At 44.1% G+C, this 8,110-nt stretch overlaps 1 long non-coding RNA gene across 1 annotated transcript; it reads left to right on the top strand.

The window, feature by feature from the left end:
- Nucleotides 1–2,995: 2,995 nt before the first annotated feature.
- LOC146059038 (uncharacterized) lies at nucleotides 2,996–5,003 on the top strand. The gene is made up of 3 exons (XR_014470115.1): nucleotides 2,996–3,418; nucleotides 4,452–4,564; nucleotides 4,728–5,003. It is a non-coding gene; the product is annotated as an uncharacterized LOC146059038 (long non-coding RNA).
- The last annotated feature ends 3,107 nt before the right edge of the window (nucleotides 5,004–8,110 follow it).

Raw genomic sequence — 8,110 nt, 5'->3', positions numbered from 1 at the left:
GTTAAGTGTCCCTTATCCAAAATGATCGGGGCCAGAAGCATTTTGTATAACGGATTATTCCGTATTTCGGGATATTTTTATATTTCAATGAGGTATCTTGAGGGTGGGACCCATGTGTGAATACATAATGCATTTATGTTGTCTAAACACATCATACACATGAAATACACACAAACATATTTTATTTGTGCATGAAACTATGTTTCAAAATATGAAATGAAGTTTGTGTCACTGAATTTAAATGCTAAGCAATAATGTCTTGCAAATATTAAGTGCCAGTTATATATTATGTCCCCAGTAGTGCTAACCTTGCTGCTTTCTTCTGGAAGAGGCAGCCCAGAGTTCAGCAAGTATGGACTGACTTGTTAGCTGCATATTATTTAGTATCCCCCAAATGTAAGTAGATGGGAATGGGAATCTCTGATACCTGCTGCGATCTCCGCTGTGCTGTACGCAGCCGCATCCCCTATAGGTTTCAGTGGGGGGAACTCTGATACCTGCTATCTCTGATACCTGCTATCTCTGATACCTGCTATCTCTGATACCTTCTTTCTCTGATACCTGATATCTCTGATACCTGCTGCGATCTCCGCTGTGCTGTACGCAGCCGCATCCCCTATAGGTTTCAGTGGGGGGATGCAATGCTACCAGATTAACCAATATATATAGAATGCAAAACATTTTTGATATCGGCCATCACAGCTACCGTCATCTCAGAATGATGGAAGCCCATTGTAGCCTATGAGCTACTCTCTGCACCACTGCACATTACGGTCAGATGTCAACCGGGGGTCAATGCTGTCCACACATGCGCAGACCCCCCACCACCCGGCAGAGCAGATCGGGGAGATGGGCTCCTTTTGGAGGATCCAACAGGGGCCCCATTAGTACCCTAACCTTTTCCCTCTACTCTCCTAGCCCTCCCTGCAGCCTAACCTTAACCCCCCACCTCAGCCTAACCCTAATCCTCCCTGTTAGTGTCTACCCCCCTTTTAGAGCCTTACCCAAACTCTCCCTCCCTGCAGTATAACTCTAACCTCCTCACCACATCCCTAACCCTACATCTCCCCAGTTACATGTCAGAGTTATGGCACATGTACTCTTGCAGCAGTTGGGATTCTAGTGCAGGGTTTCTATCAGCCCAACCGCTGGGATTTAACTGTATCACATATAAGATTTTATTTTTTATATATATATATATATATATATATATATATATATATATATATATATATATATATATATATATATATATTAACCACAATAGTGTCCCCAGAGCCCTAAGTGCAATATGTGATGTCCATAAAATATAAAATATATAAAATTATATAAAAGAAGAAGATGCTTGTAGCTTCAGATTTTCTGGCAAATTCCTGTTTATTTTGATCACTTTTTCATCAGGGGCTTTTTTGATCTTCTGAGTATTTTTGCCTATTCCTAGGTTTACTTTAGGGTATCCGATGATATGAGGTAAATCCCTCTGGTGATAGGTTTTTTTGTGTTTGATTTTTGACCTTTACTTAGATCAAAAGGAGATCCTGGGTGACATTTATTAGTGATCATTGTTGGGTTTTTGGCAATTTAAATCGTAAAAACGGACGTTTTTTTTATTTTTCCCAAATCACCTACTTAATGGGTGGCGATTCGCGGCAGAAATCGCACTTTTTGCCGCTAATTCGCACTTTCTGAAGTGCCGATTTACAACATCGCATCCAGATGTTTTCCCATTGAAAAAGATACAAATCGCTAATTTAATGTCTGCCGCATTTGGAAATCGACAGCAAAATGCGATTTTTCCCCCAAACCAAAACAGACCAAGTACAGGGTGGCGATTTAGAAACGGTTAAATATCTCACAGGTGACCCACATACCACTTACTAACTCCCCTACATATACTCCCACATGATTATGGACACCTGTGAGGCTGTTTGAGATGGACATTTTGCACAGTGGACTGGAGGTGCTAGTTTGTGAGCTGGGGTGTTTGGAGGAGCTGCGCAGGAGGGATGCTGCTGCTGCCCACCAGATCCAGGTACCCTGACCACTCCGTGCTTCTCGTTGGTACCGTGCTAGGGTGTACCTGGACTCCCTCTCTGATCAACAGGTGGTGGACATGTTTAGGTTGAACCGACAGAACCTGTTGAACTTATATGAGCAGGTGAGAGATGATTTGGACCCTCGTGGGGGGGCCAACTATGCAGTGTCTGGGCTGCAGAAATTAATGTGCGCCCTCCACTTGTTTGCCACAGGCTCCACTCAGTCTGTGAGCTCATGGGCCTTGGGGGTGTCACAAGCCACTTTCTCTAAACATTTTTCTCAAGTGTTAAATGCATTGAAGAAGCTGTGGTGCACATATATCACATTCCCACGTTGTGAGTCCGAGTGGCAGGACCTGAAGGTGGCATTCTATCGGCTCTCAGCATTTCCAAATGTGCTGGGAGCCATAGACTGCACCCACATTGGGATTCGGGCCCCGCACGTGAGGGAGCATGTCTATGTCAATCGCAGGGGCAGACATTCCCTCAATGTGCAGGTGGTCTGCGATGCCAACCTCAGAATTCTCAGTGTGGTTGCAGGCTACCCCGGGAACTGCCATGATGCCTATATCCTGCGGCACTCGGCTCTCTGGGACCGTTTCCACAACAACACCATGCCAGAGGGCTGGCTACTTGGTAAGTCACTTACCACTCTGTTTGCTTACCTATGTCTTTACCTTTAACATTCATGTGTGTAACCTTCTAATCAAGAGTCATTTCTGTTGTAATTGTTTAAACCAGCCCAAACAATGTAGTATAGGCTGCTACTATTATGTACCAATTACCCACATGATATGTGACCACACAAATCCCTTTACATGTTAGGTGACTCAGGATATGGGTGTCATTCGTGGCTCATGACACCTCTGCGGAACCCACAAAGCCCTGCACAGCACCGCTACAATGCTGCACATATTGCTACCCGCAATGTAGTGGAACGCACCTTTGGGGTGCTGAAAAGCCGATTCAGGTGTTTGGACAGGTCAGCAGGTACACTGCTATACTATCCTGCCAAAGTGGTTTTGGTTGTCCAGGCTTGATGCATGCTGCATAACATAGCTTTGGGTCAACCAAATTATGTTGATGTGGCCCCTGCAGCAGTCGTGCAGGAAGCTCAAACTACTGATGTTGTAGTGCGAGGTACACGGAGGGGGGATGTGGTTCGTACACGGATCATCCTGCAGCATTTCAGAGGTAATTTGTGTGTGTACAATGAATAGTAATGGGGAACCTGTAACACACATACATTGGTAACATGACATTTTTCCCTGTCCATGTTAAATGCCTAGAAGCAGACCAACACTAATGGCCAACACCTGAAAGCTACCCCACTACAGCATACTTTATGGCTGGCAACATGATAACACCTATAACAATGTCAAGTAAGTACTGTAGTTTTCAGTGTGCAAATGTTGGCAACTACTATTTAACATAGGCTTCATGGATGGAGGTGACATGGATCATTGATCTCAGGTGCTTGAAATGGTGCTAAAAAAGTGGTGCCTACATACAGTATGCAATTCCCAATGCTTAACCCCTTCAAATGTGACTATTTCCTAAAAATACCATTACTAATAAGCACACCCAAACCAAAGTCCCATGGCTGTTAAAAAGTCACTAGTTGACAATCCATAATAGAACAGTGTGGGTAATCATTTGGAAAAAATGACAACAAGTTTGCTGGATGCAAATAATTTTTACTTGCAGAAACATTTGGCCATAGGCCATAGCATATAAAACATTTGCAGGAAGACTCACTGCAACAGTGAATGCAAAAAAGAATAAACATGATACACATGTAAATGCAAAGAAGATCATTGATGTTTAAATACTGCCCCGGGTATTAGCACCCTTACCAGTAGTGGCACCACCACCTAGTACGGACACTACGGCGTGGGGGAGTAGTGGGGGACCCACTCATGGGAGTGGAGGATACACTACTGCTTTGGGTAGATGTGGTTTGGTGCAGACCTAACAAACTATTTGCACTGAGGCTGATTTGCGTTTGTAGGGACATCAACGCAGTTGTTTGCCCATTAATTGCTTGGGTCTGTTCAACCATGTTGGTATTTAGACCTCTAAAACTAGTAGTTTGACCCTGAATGGCTTGGCCAATTTCTGCTAAGCGTGTGTCTAATGTAGGGACAAGACGAATTTGTGTCCCTACATTAGCCCGCACACTTTGCGAAATTCTTCTCATTTGCAGAGCTATGTTCTGCACATACCCCTTCACCGTTTCTAGTTGGGTGGTCTGCACCTCCATAAAAGCGAGTTGTTTCCCCTTAAAAATATAGATGGATTGCGCCAACTCCTCCGCACTAGTGGGGGTGTTGGTGGGTGCAATGCTTGTGGGCTGCTGCCTATGTGACTGCGTATAGGGGGCTTCATTGACTGGGTGTGCTTGGTTTTGTGCAGGCTCCAACGATGTCACCCTCTCCAGTATGATTTCACTCATGTCGTCGAGATTTTGCATGGGATCCGTTGGTTCAGGCATCGGTTGTGAAGGACCTACACATGAGAAAAGAGTGGTAAGTATGCTATGCAGATTGGTGTATGGTGGGTCATGTTACCTTAGTTGGAATGGTTAGGTATTGCTCATGCATTATGCATTGGCACAGGCTACTGTGGTGGGGACAGGCATGTGTGAATTGTGCAATGTGTGTGTGTAACACTATGATATCTCACCTGCAGACTGGACAGTGTCACCAATCGGATGTGGCTGATGTTGGTCAACAGCAGGCTGGGACTCCAGAGCTGGAGCTGTTTGAAAGAAGAAGACATTTTATATTAAAATCATTTGCACCTAACTGGCATTTTTCACATTATGCAGATAAAAACTTTTCCTCATTCAAACTTTTGGACCCTGATATGATTACATAAGGAATTTGAAGAGTTTGAACTGAAGTGGTTATTTGAGTATTATGACTGTGAACAATATTTTGAATCCACTTGCAAATAACAGGAAAGACCAGCAGATTAGACCTGTAAAAGTGACTGTTAAGTGCTTTCCCAACTACCCAGAGGATTGATAAGGATTAACAATCAAGTACACTGCAGGCCTACAGTGTTTAGGACAGCACACATTAATAGGATCTGTGGAACTACATAACCCAGCAACATGCATAGTCCATAATTTAGCAATGCAAGGTAGCAAAATGTAATTTTGCTGGGAGATGTAGTTCCACACACAGCAATCTTTTGGACACATAAAGCATAGCAGCATAATAGCATGCGCACATGACATAGCAAAATGTTACATTGACATGTGTGGACACTTACCAGTTGGCGGTGGAGTGGGAGGCCTGTCTGTGTCGGCAATGTGGATGCCGGGAAGCACCTCCGGTGGGATGATTCGGCGTTGCAACCTCTCATATGCCTTAAAGCGGACCTCCTGCCTAGGGCCACCTCCTGTGCGACAGGCCTCCTTCTTCTCCAGGGCAAGCTTTGCTTTGAGGAGGCGCTTGATGTCATTGTAACGCTTTTTGACGTTGCGCACACTCCTCTTGTGTGTGCTAACTGCATTTACCGCGGAGGTGATACTGTCCCACATCCCCTTCTTCCTTGCCACACTTGTGCGATGATGGTGAGGACCAAGTAGGCGGTCATACAGGGGCAGGAGTGCAAGCACCAGGGCCATATTCTCCTCATATGAGAATCCTCCTCCACATTTCCAGCCTCACCCTCTTCCTCCACCTCCTCCTCCTGTCCTGGTTCTTCACCCAGCACCTCCAATTCAGCTTCCTCTGCCTCCTGCACAGGCCAGTCCACCTCTGAGAAATCCCCCTCTTGCAGCTCCTCCTCTGTGTGCCTGGCTCTCTGTTCCTCCTGTGAGGACACCTGGCTTGTGCCTGCTTCCTCCTCATCCTCCATAGCCACCTGCTCAGTTTCCACCATGTGGCCTCTCCCTGGCGCAGCTCTTGCTGGGAGCATGCTGGCTCTCCCTGTCCTGCCTCTGCCAGTGCTGGCTCTCACTCTCCTACCTCTCCCAGTGGTTGGGGTGTTTGGGCCCAAGCTGGCTGTCCCTCTGCCTCCTCTGCACCTGACAAAACCTCCTCTCCTCTCCATCTCAAACGCCTTACTCCCTTTCAAAGGGTAAAATGGCTTCTGCGCCCCTCTATATAGGGGGTATGATGCGTATTGCAAGGGACTAAGGTGGGCCAATAGGTTAGCATGTTGTATGGGCTGTTCAGGTGTATTGGTGTAAATCGCACTCCGGTTGGCCGCAAATACGCACATGACCGAACCCGGAAATCGCACTTTTATGGCGTATTACATCGACTCAATTCGCACCTTATCGCCGTCTATCACCATGTATCGCACTTTTCAGGCGGCTTTGCGCCAGCCATTCAATACGCGATTTCTGGGGGAAAATGCGATTAAAAAAAATGGCGATACACGGCGATTTGAGTTTAAATCGCATTTTGTCAAAAACGGTAAACACAATAAATCTCGCCCAGAGCCTCTATTTGTAAAGGAGTTTCTGATAAATCCCCTCTATTATGAAAAAAACTGTCAGCCTTTTATAGCTTCAAAAAATACTTTTTAGGTAAATAAAGTCAGGAAATAATTCCACTATAATATGTGTCTGTGTGTGCTCCTTGGAGTCCAGCCAGCAAGTGAAGGTTAAGCCTAGGAATAGGCAAAAATACTCAGAAGATCAAAAAAGCCCCTGCTGAAGTTCCTAACCGGAATGAAACGCGTTGGGTAGTGATCAAAATAAACAGGAATTTTCCAGAAAATCTGAAGCTACAAGCATCTTCTTCTTTTATATAATTTTATATATTTTATATTTTATGGACATTATGTATTGCACTTAGGGTGCTGGGGACACTATTGTGGTTAGTGGAAATTGTAGGTTCCTACTGGTAGGGAACCTAAGTGTCTAATAGCGACTGTCACGGCTAAAGGGCTGGATGAAGTCGTGTGGTGCACAGGAGCCGGAGGTGGACCAGAAGGAGAAGGGTTGAAACGTGCAGGTTTAATAACAAAAATAAATTGAATTATAAGAAAGGAAATTAATTGGTTTTATGTAAACACTAAAATTAATCTAATTCAAAAGAGAGCGCCACACACCTGAACATATATCTTAGAAAATTCATATAAAATTTATTTATAAAAAAAAGGAGGAAAAAACATTGAAAACACAAATAAAATCACAAAATACAATATCACAGATATAATTAACCCAATTGGGAATGCAATAAAAATAATTATTAACCACTTAATCATGGGTTACTAATAAACCCAGCTCTTAAACAATTCCCTGCATATGAAAAATAAAATATCCATCAAATGTAATTTCCAAGGAAATATATATGTAAGTGGGGCCAATTAGGAAGGTGATCCTTTAGAATCTTGGAAAACTTTTCTTTTATTTGAGGAAGATGTGCACATCTAGAAAGTTTTAATAAACCATTCTTTGTTATCAAAGGGTTTCTCAGGAGGAAGGATTGCGCTATTGTATATACTTTGAGACCAGTACCTCTCTGATGTTACGGGTACTTGAATACAGTCCCTGCGGAAGCCTTCTGTGTCGGGGTGCTTCAACCCGCCCGGCTCCAGCTATAATCAGCGAGCCGATGATGTATTTGGCGTGGCGGGGAGCACCTTCAATGACCTTAGATTTTGTATAGGTCCACAGTGTCCGGCTTTCCGAATAGGCAGGTACTGTAGTTGTAAATCAGCTGTAATTGCCGCTTTGGAAAATGTCTCGCTCTCTGTATTGCGCCGTCTCCTTAAGTGCAGAAAGGATATCGGCAGGTAAGAGGGGGGTTTAGAAGTAGTAGATAACGATCCTTGACGCGTTTCTCCGCTGGAATATAATGGCGGTTTCTTCAGAAGGAGCATAGTAGCTGAAGGAAGGTCTCCAGTATTTAAAAGGCTAAGTAGCCAATCATAATTCTTAGTGGTGGAAAGTCAATTAATGGGTTCAGGTGTGTATTTAACTCATCAAGAGCTACAGGTGTTTATCGTGGAGCGCGGGTGTATACCTTTAGTTAACAGATATATTTCTATCCTAAACAACTCAAGTGCAGCTCAGGATAGAATAATAGATAAATACAATAACAGAAAAT

Source organism: Crinia signifera, chromosome 2, assembly GCF_055691185.1.
Source record: "Crinia signifera chromosome 2, ASM5569118v1, whole genome shotgun sequence".
Lineage (NCBI taxonomy): Eukaryota > Metazoa > Chordata > Amphibia > Anura > Myobatrachidae > Crinia > Crinia signifera.
Note: the sequence above shows the minus strand (reverse complement) of the source record. Positions and strands in the feature narration are given on the sequence as shown.